The sequence below is a fragment of the Chenopodium album genome, chromosome 1 (genome assembly GCF_948465745.1).
Source record: "Chenopodium album chromosome 1, dcCheAlbu1.1, whole genome shotgun sequence".
Classification (NCBI taxonomy): Eukaryota; Viridiplantae; Streptophyta; class Magnoliopsida; order Caryophyllales; family Amaranthaceae; genus Chenopodium; species Chenopodium album.
The window spans coordinates 43,640,316-43,653,583 of record NC_137834.1 but is presented as its reverse complement, the minus strand read 5'-3'; the positions used below and the strand labels follow the sequence as shown (position 1 = coordinate 43,653,583).

The 13,268-nt window shown below is 38.9% G+C and overlaps 1 pseudogene; it reads right to left on the bottom strand.

The window, feature by feature from the left end:
* Positions 1-1,257: 1,257 nt before the first annotated feature.
* LOC145564503 (small nucleolar RNA R71) lies at positions 1,258-1,358 on the bottom strand (annotated as a pseudogene).
* Positions 1,359-13,268: the final 11,910 nt, after the last annotated feature.

Genomic DNA, 13,268 nt, shown 5'->3' with positions numbered 1-13,268 from the left:
CAATTAGGTGAGGAATCTCAATTGTTTGTGCCTTAATTCTTTCTTGGACCGATCGAAAGACAAACCCGAGTTAGTAGTCTACTTCCCGTTATTAAGACTTGGTTGGCCTATCTTGTTAGTTGAATTTGGTTTAGGAATGCTTAGTGTTGTGGCTTCGAAAGAAGGAAATGTTGAGTACCCTCTCTATCACCCAATTTGTGTAATTGCTTGCCTATTGTTTTGATTCATTGATTTGGTTGGTGTCGATTCCCATTTCCCCCCTAGTGATTGTCTCCATATAGTAGTTATTTAATCAAACCTCCCATTTGGGACCAAACTAGATTACAAGCGTTTCATATTCTCGGTGTACTCATACCCATTCCCTGTGGATACGATCCTTTACTTGCCCTAGACTTGTCTTAGGTTAGTTTAGGTAGGAATATTGTTTGGCTTGAGGGTGATTTTCCAACGACCGATTATTCCCTCGACCAAAATGGCGCCGTTGCCGGGGAATGTCATTAAGCATTGAGTTACTTATGAGATATGTGAGCCTAGTTCATTTGTATAGCTTTATTTTTCTTTGTTTTCTTTGACTAACTTACTAATATCCCATCTAGTCTTCTTTGTTTATGCCCAAACGCAGCAATAGGACACTTCTTCTTGTGCCGTTGAACCTCGAGCTTGAAAAAGTCGTGAGGGAAAATCGAAGAGAAAAGAGGGCGATAGCTAGCGGTGCTACTTCAAGTGAGCCGCAAGTTGAGTTTGAGTCCGACCATTCTAGTTCTAGTGAATCTAGTGGAGACAGAATTCCATTAGAATCACCAAGGACAAATTCTCCAACTTCTCCACCTATCCGCCAATTCGACATGGCCCAACCGAATAAAACTTTGAGAGAGTTTGGTGTCCCTCCACCATACCAAGAAGCGAGTGGGATTGTTTCTCCCACCACCGAGGAAAACAATTTTGAGATAAGGCCCGCCCTTATCACCTTGATCGAGGGGCATCAATTCTCCGGGGCCAAGCATGAGGATCACATTGCACATCTTAAGCAATTTACACGGTATTGTAGCACCGTGAAGGCAAATGGGGTGACTCCGGAGTACATCCTTCTAAGTATGTTCAAATATTCTCTCACGGGGAGTTCAAGTGATTAGCTTGATAGGTTTCCTCCGAACTCATTGAACACATGGAATGAGGTGACTTCGGCATTCCTTGGGAGGTTCATTCCTCTTGGGAAAATGGCATGGAGAATTGGCTCTTGCTCTATGGGTTTTATAGAGGTCCAAGATTTCGAACTTTCAACAAGAGCCCGATGAGTCTCTCTATGATGCTTGGGAGAGATACAAGAGCTACCAACAACAATGCCCTCACCACGGCATGGAGAATTGGCTCTTGCTCTATGGGTTTTATAGAGGTCTTTTGAGAGCGGACCAAATACTCTTGGATGGAGCATCGGGAGGACCTATCATGAACAAGCCACCAACGGAGGCGCTAAAGATCATAGAGGATGTTGTTCAAAACTACACCGATTGGAGCCCCAATGAGAGAAGCACTTCCAAGAAAGGAGGAAAGTACGAGGTAAATGCTATCAACATGATTAATTCAAAATTAGATGCTTTATCTTCTAAGTTTGATCAATTGCAATCGTCTTCTCTATCTCCTTCCCCGCGTTAAAATTCACATGCATCTAGTTCATTAAATGATAATATGTCAATATAAATGATGTCTTGTGATGCTTGTGGAAGTGATGATCATGTTACTTCGAAGTGCTATTTGTATAATGATTCATGCTCCCCTTCCCCTTCCATGGAACAAGTAAATGCAATTAATAATGGTCAAACCAATCCTAGTTATGACCCTTATTCCAACACCTATATTGAGGGATGGAAACATCACCCAAACTTTGGTTGGAAAGGGGGCCAAACCCAAGGAAATGGTCAAGGTCAATATAGTGGCCAAAGGAATGTTCAAAACAATAATCAAGGAAATTATTGGAACCAAGGTAGTGGTAACTATGTGTCAAACAACCAAGTAAATCAACAAAATGACAATAGGTATCTCCAAAGAGGTCAATATTCCCGGTTTTAATGGAGGAAATAAACCTACCCTTGCTCCTATCCCTCAACCTCCTATCCAAATTCAAGCTCCCCCTCCTAAGTCAAGCCTAGAAATAACAATGGAAAAATTTGTTAATGCTCAAACTAAGAAAACCAATGATTTAGAGGAGACTATCAAGCAAGTGCAAGTCCACAATAAGATGCTAGAAACCCAATTAACTCAACTAGTTAATGTACTTAAAAGCAACAATTCTATCACCTCTTCACCTAGTCAAGAAGAACATTGTAAGGAAATCATGACTAGATGTGGGACTAGCATAGATGAAACTCCACCCATGAGCTTGCAAAAAAGAGAGTGAGAATGAGGAGGTTGGAGACGAAAAACAATTTGAGGTGTCTAAGTTAAGTAAGGATGAGATAGTTGGCATGAGTGAGTCCACCACGGCGAGCTTAACCAAAAATTGTAGTGCAATTATCAAAAACCACTCTCCCACTAAGCTAAAAGATCCCGGAAGCTTCTCCATTCCTTGCTCTATTAAGAACATTTCCTTCAAAAATGCCTTATGTGATTTAGGAGCTAGTGTGAGTTTGATGCCTTTCTCGGTTTATGAGAAGCTTTGTATTGGTGGTTTGGTACCCACTAATTTCACTCTTAAAATTGCCGATGGATCTTCCAAAGTCCCTAAGGGTAAGGTAGAATATGTCCCTCTCAAGGTAGGTAATTTCACCATTGCGGTTGATTTTATAGTGTTAGGAATGACGGAAGATGCCCTCACCCCTATTATCCTAGGTCGACCTTTCTTAGCAACGGGTGGTGCAATAATTGATGTAAGGGAAGGAAAACTCACATTAAATGTGGGTGATGATGAATATTGTCTTACTATTGACCCTAAGAGAGGATGTCCTTCCCCCATAAGAGATTGCATGACCTTAGATGCTATTAGTGATAATGATTTGCATATGTTGAGAATGCTTTGTGCTACTAATCCTCTTTTCAATGTCCATGAGTCAAAGCAATGTTTGAATAGGTTTGATGAGGTTATTGCCATGCTTTCTTGCCTGAAGACAATGCTTAAAGAAGGTGAGTCCGATGCTCACAAGGAAGAAGAGGATGGCATCAAGGATTCTAAGAAGAAGAGGAAGGGAAAAACAAAGAGAAAAAGGATCGGAAGAAGAAGGATTCAAAGAAAATTGATGAAAATGAATTTGTTGTACGTGTTAGTCAAGAAGACAATTTGATTTTGCCCAAGATAGCAAGTTGTAACAATGAAAACAATGGTGACAATTTGGTTTCAAACTTTATCCCACCTTGAGGATATTTTTTCGAATTTGCGTCAATCTAGTGACGTTAAAGAAGTGCTTCCGGGAGGCAACCCGAGTATTTTTGCCTTTACTCAAAAAGAAAAAATAAAAGAGAAAAAAATTAAAATTAGAGATGAGAGAGCTCAAACTAACACTTAATCGTTTGAATTTTTGTTTAGTGTCTTGTTTTTGTTGTAGGTGATTTGCTAGGGAAGGTGAAAAGAAGGTAGATTCAACCATCTAGTTAGACGCGGGCGCTCCCTCATTATAGCAAGCCCGCTCCTTATCGAATCATGCAGTCGGATTCTCCAGTAGCATTTGGAGCGCCCGCTCGCTCCTCCTTCAAACAGAAGAATCAGGAATTTCAAATCAAATTAGGAGCGGGCGCTCCAAGTCTACTGCACGCCCGCTCCTAGCACCTAAAATGCAATAAGGAACTTCAACCTAGTTTAGGAGCGGGCGCTCCAAATCAACTGCACTCCTGCTCCTAAGTCCTTCAATTGAGGCAGGAACTTCAATCAGCTTAGGAGCGGGCGCTCCTAGACTCCTGCACGCTCGCTCCACTCATCAATTACAAAAAAAAAAAAATTGTTTTGAAAAGAAGGCAGGAAGTCGAATTCAGCCTAGGAGCGGGCGCTCTAAACACCCTGCACGCCCGCTCCTACTGTCGAAAGGAATTTGGCTTAGTTTCAAGAGGGAGGAGCGGGCGCTCCACTCAACAAGAGCGGGCGCTCCTCCCCAGCCGTGTGAAAAACAAGGGGATTTCCCCCTTATCCCTTTTTACCCTCTTTCACTTCTCAGCTCTCATTTCACCTTATTAATATTCTCTCTCATCTTTACCCACCTCTTTCTCACTCTAAAAACCCTATCTTCTCTACCTTCTCTCATCAAAATCATCATCAATCCTTCACTTTCTTCACTAAAAAATCACAAATCCTTACTCTCCTTCCAATTCTCTTTCTAAAAATCATAAAATTTCACAAAATTGGCCAAAATTTTGAATACCCCCAATTCCTCCATTGAAGAACAAGAGTAAAAGGTTTAAGCTTGAAGAAGGAGGAGCAAAATTTGAGTGGTTTTGGAGGATTTTAGAGTATTTTCATACTCTATTTGGTACAATCCATTACTCTACTCAACTTCTTTCATTAAAATTTCTTAATTCTTGCTAATTTCATTTAGTTTGCGTGACTAGTTTCATGATTAGGTGAATTTAAGCAAGTATTGTTTTCTATGGAGGATTGTTAGAAAATTTTGTGAATGATTTTTAGAATAGTTGAATTTATAATTGGAAATTTCTTAGACTTTGGGAATTTGTGATTTTGATTTTTGTGAAATTGTGAAGTGCATTGTTCTTGAAAAATTGTGTGTTGGGATATATTTTGGTTGTATTGTGAAACAGGTACTCTTTGATTTTAAGGGGGTTTGAAGTTAAGGGTGGTGTGGAGTTGTTTGTTGCTGAGTGATATTCCTAAATATCCTTTTCTAATCTAAAAATGAAGAAATTCATTGGAGGGATTAAGAAAAGAAAGACTAGTGAACCTCAAACATCATCTACCCCATCACAACAAGAAAATCCTAACCCAATTCAACCTCCTAAACTCAAGGAAAAGTACAGAAAGGCTTTCAATGAACTCTCAAAAAGAAAAATCATCCCAACCCGCTTTTATCATCAAGATTCAATACGGCTCCTAGGGGTCGATGATGGGATTAGGAGGGTAGCCAAAAACTTCGGTTGGCTAAACTTCTTAAACAATAGGGAGGAGACTTACAAGTCCCTAACTCTTGATTTCCTATCAACGGTCTCTATGAAGCACATAAACCTAGAGGGGGAGCCATTAGAGTGTGAAATTAAATTTCAAATGTTCAATGTCGAGAAGACCCTAACCTTAACGAGATTGAACGACATTTTTTAATGGCCCGTCTTTAACCAAGTCTATGACCCCATTGGTACTTACTTCTCAAGCTATGAGGAGCAAATTTGGTGGAATACCATTGCGGGGTATCCCAATTTCACAACCCGGTCTATCCAGGCTAGCCACATCACCCACCCCGTCCTTCGAATCTTCATGAGAATCATGAGCTATGCTTGTTTCTCTAAACAAGACTTAGGGAAGCTAACTAAAGAGGAGATCAAATGCCTCTTCCTAGCTTCAAGATTCGAAGGAAATGAGGAAGGGTATGTGAACATGGGATACATGTTCATCAAAAGATGCGAGGAAATTAGGGGTGAGATTAGATTGGGGGGATGATTTCAATTATAGCGAGGAAACTAGGGTTTGGGTCTAAGCTAGACCAAATGACCCCGATTCATGGCCCCACTTTGCTTGACATTAAGGCACTTACTGATATGAAGTTCCTTACTGAAATTGAGGGCCGTAATATTCTCTATAGTTTGAAAGTCAATGGGAAGCATCATTGCACTCTCCCAAACCCAGCGGTTAATAGCTCGGTGGGGACCACGTGAGCAGCCCCACGTGGTATGGCCGGTAATGACGAGGATGTACTTATACCCCATCGTGCGAGTACATCCTCCATCCCTCGACCTAGGGTAGGTGGTTAATCCTCTTCCTCTTCCCTCTTTGATGTAGAATATGCTTTCAACCAACTGAATTTAACCAACCAAAGACTCCTTGAGCAAAATGAATATCAAAGTTTTGTAGCAAAAAGAAGCTACCAACATCAAGTTGAGAGGGGAGACTTTCCCCCTTACCTCAACTATCCCAACAGACCCGTTCAACAAGGGCCGATTCCGGGTTGGCACAATGGTCAACCCACCTACCCTTATTGGCAAGGCCCGCGCTATTCAATTGATGAGCTTCGCTCCTATCCCCCTTATGACTACTCACAACCCAGGGGATGTGATTATAGGGGAGACCCTAGCTATTACTACGTCCCCAAGGTTGGTGGTGCTAGTTCATCTTCGGAGGTGCTTGATCCCCCTTAAGGGGGCATTACGGGTTCCCACCCGGCTATGATGGTGGTTGGGGTAAGCAAGGTATGCCGGATTATGGTCATTACCGCTCTTGCCCCAACTATGATCTACTACTTTATATAGACGACCCGACCGGTTCTAGTGATGTAGATTTCAACTACAATCATCACTATTCTCCGGGGCGCCGTAGATGATCTAGACATTCTAGTTACCGTTTCAATGCCCCTTTCACTTCTTGGGACACCGAGGGCGGTGCCAATCCCAAGCTTGGGGGAGGTTACTTCATTGCCTATTTAATTTCATTGAAGCGGTAACTAAATGTCTAGATTGGGGGAGTATTTAGGCCTTGTGTTGAGTTGGGATTTGATGTTGCTAGTTTTGTGCTTAATAGGATTATGCTCCGCCTATCTTGGTTGGTTAATTATTGGTTGAATGTCCGCATTTTAATGAGCTTGGTTTGGTTTATGTGCTTCCCCATTGGTGATGATATTTGTTGATGAGCTTCTTCTCCTTCCCAAAAATCCAAAACCCAAAATTTCCAAAACCCTAATTCCGAATTCTTTAGTTAGCTTCTCCTCTCCTCCTTCTCTCCCCTCCTTTCCAATCTTCTCTAGCTAGTTCTTCTTCCCATAAATCCAAATTCTTTAGCTAGTGTCTCTTTCCCCCCTCTTTCCTCTAAAAAAAAAAAAAAAAAAGTAGAGCGGGCGCTCCTATACACCTGCACACCCGCTCCAACCCAAGCGTGTTCAAAGAAAGAGATTCTTCAAATCTCTTTTCACCATCTTTCATCTCCCACCTTTCATTTAACCACATTAATATTCTCTCTCCTCTTTTCCCATCTCTTTCTCACTCTAAAACCCAATTTTCTCCACTCCCCTCTTCAAAGTAATCATCCAACCTTTAATTGTTTCACACAAATTTCACAAACCTTTAATCTACATCCAAGTCTCTCTCTAAAAACCACAAATTTTCACAAACTTGTGCAAATATTTGAAAATCCACAAATTCTCCATAGCAAGAAAAATTTCAATTGGTGGAAGCTTGAGGAAGAAAGAGCAAATTTGAGTAGTCTTGGAAGAATTTAGACTATTTCCATACTCTAGTTGGTATAATTTTCATCTCTTCTTCACTTTCCCTCTTGAACCTTAGGGTTCTTCTTAAAAATTCTTAATTTTGATTATTTCATGAAGATTGTGTAATTAGTTGCATGATTAGTTGAAATTAAACAAATATTGTTGCTTATTGAGAATTGTTGGTGAAAATTTGTGAATGGTGTTTGGTATAGTGATGTTGTGATTGTAGATGGCTTATTCTTGATAAATTATGAATTTTGATTTGTGTTAATTTGATGATATTGGATTGCATGTGATGGATATTTGCTTTCTTTTGGTAATAAAATTTCGAGCATGGTTTAGATGCCCTTGGTTGAACATAGAATTGCCTAGTTTAGGCTAGTGTGAGAATAACCTTACCGAATGTACGAGACTTAAGGTCTAGGATTGTGGTAAGAAGGTGTCGCCCATAGCAAAGGAATTTGAACCCCGAAAGGTAGTATTTGATCCCACATTGTTTCCAAAAGTGAGGTTTTAATATTTTTCAAGCCTACTACATTTTGAATGAGCGGCAAGGATCCTCCTTGATTTAGTACCTAGATCGAGAACTTGAGTCCCAACTCCCAAGATTGCGGCCTAAACTACTCTTAGTGATTGATTAAGGTTGTTATGTATTGTTTATTCACAAAAAAAAGTTAAGGCATACCAATCTTGTTTTCTTAGTTCAATTTTTAATTCATTGTAATTTGTAGTTTATGATGTAAATATCAAAGTTTCAAAATAATAATAATAATAATAATAATAATAATAATAATAATAATAATAATAATAATAATAATAATAATAATAATAATAATAATAATAATAATAAATGATGAAAAGAAAAAGAAAAGAAAGAAAAGAAGTGATGAATAGCCACCACCCTAGCAATTAAATAAGCTTGGGGGTGCAGTTTTATCTCAAGTTTATTCATGGTTTGTAATTTGGGTAAAAGTTTGAAACCCATGTGGGTTTGCTTTTAGTATATACATCTTAGCTTGGCTTTAATTACAATGCACTTCTAGTTTTCTCTATGCCATAACCTTGTGTCGTAATCCTTGAGTTTTGTAATATTAGTAGAGTAGTTGAAGCCATTGTCGATGGAGGGAGTTGGTTCACAAGCATATGGAGAGGGTACTTATCATTGAGATGTTGAGTGTTCTAAACCTTCTTTTGTCTATTTTTCTTCCGGCTCCTTCGAGGAGTCACGAGACACTACCATTAGGGGGAATTTGAACTTTGTGTGGGGACGCGGTAAGATTGGTTGAATGGACCAAAGTTGAGTACATTCGGGAAGGTTAGCTAGGCCTTTGCTAGTCATGATCGTGGTTTATCTTAGGCATATACCTCAGGCTCGAGTTTTATTGCTTAAGGATTCTTTTATATTTACATGTGCATTTCTATGAGCGGACTATTCTATCGGTTTCTTTTGCGCCAAGTGAATTGCTTAGGGACAAACAATTGGCTAGCTTGGGGAATTTGATAAGTGTTTTATTTGTCCACTTATCATGGCATTTTTAACACGATTTTGTTGCCATTTTCCCCTCTTTACCCCCTTTCCGACTCCTTTTTTGTGTATGATTAAAGCTTTTAGCTTTCCCGATCCTTTTTATGTGTGTGTTCATGTTTGTAGATGCAAGGAGAAATTGGTTATATAGCATGAACATGAAGAACTATATTGGAAGCAAAGCACAAGAGGAGAGGGCGTGCAACCCCTGAGGAGAGGGCGCTCCTACCCCAACCGCCACAATCTGCCTCTCTTTATTCCCAGCTAGGAGAGGGCGTGCACCATAGTAGGAGCGGGAGCTCATCCCTGATCTTCCACAAACTGCCTCAAATTACTGCAGTAGGAGAGGGCGCGCAAGAGCCAGGAGAGGGCGCTCCAGCCTGAGGAGCGGGCGCTCCTCTATGTAGGAGCGGGCGCTCCTACATGCAAACCCGAATATTTTTGGGCGGAATTTACGATGTGATTTTGGGGTGTATAAATACGACCCTTGGCTTCAGTTTTCTGCATCTTCTTCCTTGGAGAAGATCACCTTCTTCCCTTGAGTCTCCTTAGTCCCTTAACTCTCTAAACTCTTATTAATTAGCTTAGTTTCTCTCAACTCAATCATTGTAGTAGATTAATTGAAGATTTTTCTCTTGAATTCAACAATTTCTCAACTTTGAAGCATTTTAAGTAATCTCTTTGCTCTATCTCTTATTCTTTAATTTCAGTTTTTATTTACTTTGAATTGTTAATTTCTCTCTTGATCTTGTTTAATTGTTGTTGCATGTCCAATCTACCTCATTCCTACTACTTCTCTTAACTTGTTAACTTAATTCTAGAATTAGAACTTGTTGTTATGATGTCCTTTACCATGTTTAGTGAATAGTTAATTAGCTTGGGGTTGGGTGAAGACCCAACCAAGCCATGGGTTGATTGATGTTTGTGCTTGCATGTTCATTTTGGGTTGATGATTGATTGTTAAGGGATTAGTTAATTGCATGTGTAATTGGTTGGCCACTTATTGCTCATGTATTCACTTCTATGCTAGCATTGAAAGATGGAGTCTAGTTGTGAGCCCACTCTTATATGATTATGCTAAATTCCTCTTGATTATGGTTCCTTGTTTGAATGATGTAGTAGTCTTAGTTGCGACAATTAGGTGAGAAATCCCAATTGTTTGTGCCTTAATGCTTTCTTGGACCGATCGAAAGACAAACTCGAGTTGGTAGTCTACTTCCCGTTATTAAGACTTGGTTGGCCTATCTTGTTAGTTGAGTTTGTTTTAGGAATGCTTAGTGTTGTGGCTTCGAAAGAAGGAAATGTTAAGTACCATCTCTATCACCCAATTTGTGTACATGCTTGCCTATTGTTTTGATTTATTGGTTTGGTTGGTGTCGATTCCCATTACCTCCATAGTGTTTGTCTCCATATAGTAGTTATTTAATTAAACCTCCCATTCGTGACCGAACTAGATTACAACCGTTTCATATTCTCGGTGTACTCATACCCATTCCATGTGGATACGATCCTTTACTTGCCCTAGACTTGTCTTAGGTTAGTTTAGGTAGAAATAGTGTTTGGCTTGAGGGTGATTGTTCAACGACCGATTATTCCCTCGACCACCAGGGGATGATTTTTAGCCAAAAAACGACGAGAAATGCACTCTTCGAGGGATTTTTCGTTTTTACGAAAAAATTTTAGTCTTTCTAACCTTGAAAATTAATTTCATATTTATGGTGGTTATGTATTTGGTTAAATACATATTTTATATATAATTTTAAACCTCTTTAGGCATGATTACTTGGTAGTAATTTGTGCTTGAAAGCTTGGCTTTATTTTTTACATAATTGCAAACTAATTGCATTAAGTGTGAAATTGTTGTTTTTTGAGGCTTCCATGTATTAAACATTCAATCTTTAATTATGTTAAGTGATTGAAACTTTATGTTACTAAAATCCATGAATTTTTGTTAAACTTTGTTGATTTAATCATTTTTTAGTTGATTGGAATCATAAAGTTTGAAACTTTGTGATAGAAAATTGTTGATCTTCACATTGGAAGATATAATTTTTCAAGGATTCACAAGTATTAAAGTTGGAATCTTTAATTGAACTTAAGTTCATATTTTTCCAACTCCCTCTAACTTTGTCAAAATCTCAAGTTTAATTTAAATTGATTAAATTAAAAGTGAGAAATTGCCTTATTTATGTTGTTGCACCAAGTTAAACCAAATTTAATTAAAGAATGGTTCTTGGGAATTATTTTGGTTACATGCACTTTGAAAATTTTATTTTAATTTAGACTTGTTTAAATATTTCATTTTGCTCAATAAATTAGTTCTAAAATTAATTTAGAATTAATAATTATGTCACGCAAAATTGGGATCAAAATCCCGAGGCTATGGCACGCAAAACGTGGCAAGAACATCACTTGGCTAGCCGGGCTTCATAGCAGCCCGCATGTTGCTGCTAAGGATGCTGCCTGTGCTTGCGCGCAAGCCATGTGCGTGGTTGTTGCTTGCTGCCAGCAGCATGGCGCACCAGCAAGCACCAAGTAGCAGCACGACGCAACAGCTGCATGGTGTAATGCGCTTTTGCGTGCTGCCTTGCTTGGCTAGCCACGACTGGTGCAAGCACGAGCATATTGGTGCGTGGCTTGGGGCTTGGTGCGGTAGGGGTGTGCGTTTGAGTAGTGTTGCGTGCTTGCGATTTTGGTGTGGCATGGTGCACACTTTCCTTCACGTAGCACATATAACCCCGGGTTTAAGGCTATTTTATTTTGCTTTTTGGCCGTTTTATTTATTTTAATTAAAAATTTAGGAGGCTAGGCCTCGGTTTTGAACGACATTGGCAAAATTTATTTTGACAAATGGTTTAACCGGCTTAATTAATTGGATTAATTCAGTTGGATGCGGAAGTTAGTGGGAGCTTCAAATATTAATTGTGCTTATTTACATAACCTGTTAAAACAACTTTGACTAGTTTTAATTAGGCGTGTTAATTGGATTACCCACCTAGATTAGTTACTAGTTCACTCGTGTTTATGCATTGTTACTTGTTTATCGTTGTAAAATGCATGGGCCATTCACAAATAGTGAATGGATGAATGGAATGTATATTCTCTACAGGTTTTATAAAATTGCAACTAGTGGGGCCCGATTAGGATAGAAAATACGGACTGCGATTCGTGATGTATTTTTGTAAATCTGATACGGTCTGCGAACCATTGAGTATTTTTGTACCTTAATATTTAGATTAGTCCTAATCGTCGATACTAGTAGTTGCATTTAATTATGGTCAAGTCTTGAAGATGGAGGTTCTTGGAAGACGTAGCCATGAAGTTGCAAATGAAGACCTTTTGAAGATTTGAAGATCTCAAAGGGTCATGCTAGTTGCCAAATGCATCTAAATTTATGTTTATTGATAAATATATATGTTTATGTACATGAATTATATGTTAGATGCATGTTTAGGATTTCGAATGTTGTGATGATTAATTAAGTTCACATAAATCAACCAACATAGAAACCCTAGGTCCCTAAATATTGAGTAAAACTTGTCATTCCAAAACAACACTTACCAACTGAACGAGGGTAGTGGTGGGCTACGCCAAAGCGAGGCATCACTACCTCTCCTAGGAGCGTAAGGCATACCGGGTATGCAAGTTGGTTTTGGTGTTGATCAACGATATGAGTGATGGATTCCTAACATGTCGTGGAAAAGTGAATAAATTGTTGAGAGAGCATTAGATGCGACGATTTATTCAACCAAGAGTGGCTTGGAGCCATTATCAAAGCGTTTCTTACCTTAGGAGATTGAGTGTTAAGACAAGCCAAAGCATGCTTGTAGGGAATAATTTCAAGCTTTAAAATACCACTAGCTTGAATCCCACTGTGATCATACACTAAAGTACGGTGGCGTCCAAAAGGGAAGAAGATAGAGCAAAAGAGTCGCCAACAAGTTTTTTAGGAACTTGTAAACCGTTCATAGGATGAAGGTTACACCCCTTAACGATCCAAGAGATCGTCAACTCCATAAGGTCATGAACCAAATAAGGGTTCGGGGATGAAGGTACAAATCCAACCTAAAAGAGATTGAACCTGCCCTAATAATAGGCCTCTACTTTATTCTGATCGTATTCATGTGCGCTTTCTAATTAACATGCAATCAATAGGTTAACCCTAAACCTGTTTAATCTATGTTGGTTGAATATTAATGCACAAATAAACTATTATTGGCGATCACTTGAATTATAATCACATTAACCCTAAACAAGATTATTAATTATCTTATTAAGCGTGATTACAAGTACCAAATTCCCTTTAAGCATGCATAAAAGGCGTGATCAAGCAATAAATATAAATAATCAAGCAACACAATAAATAATCAATATCATGAATAATAATTATAATAAAAAAT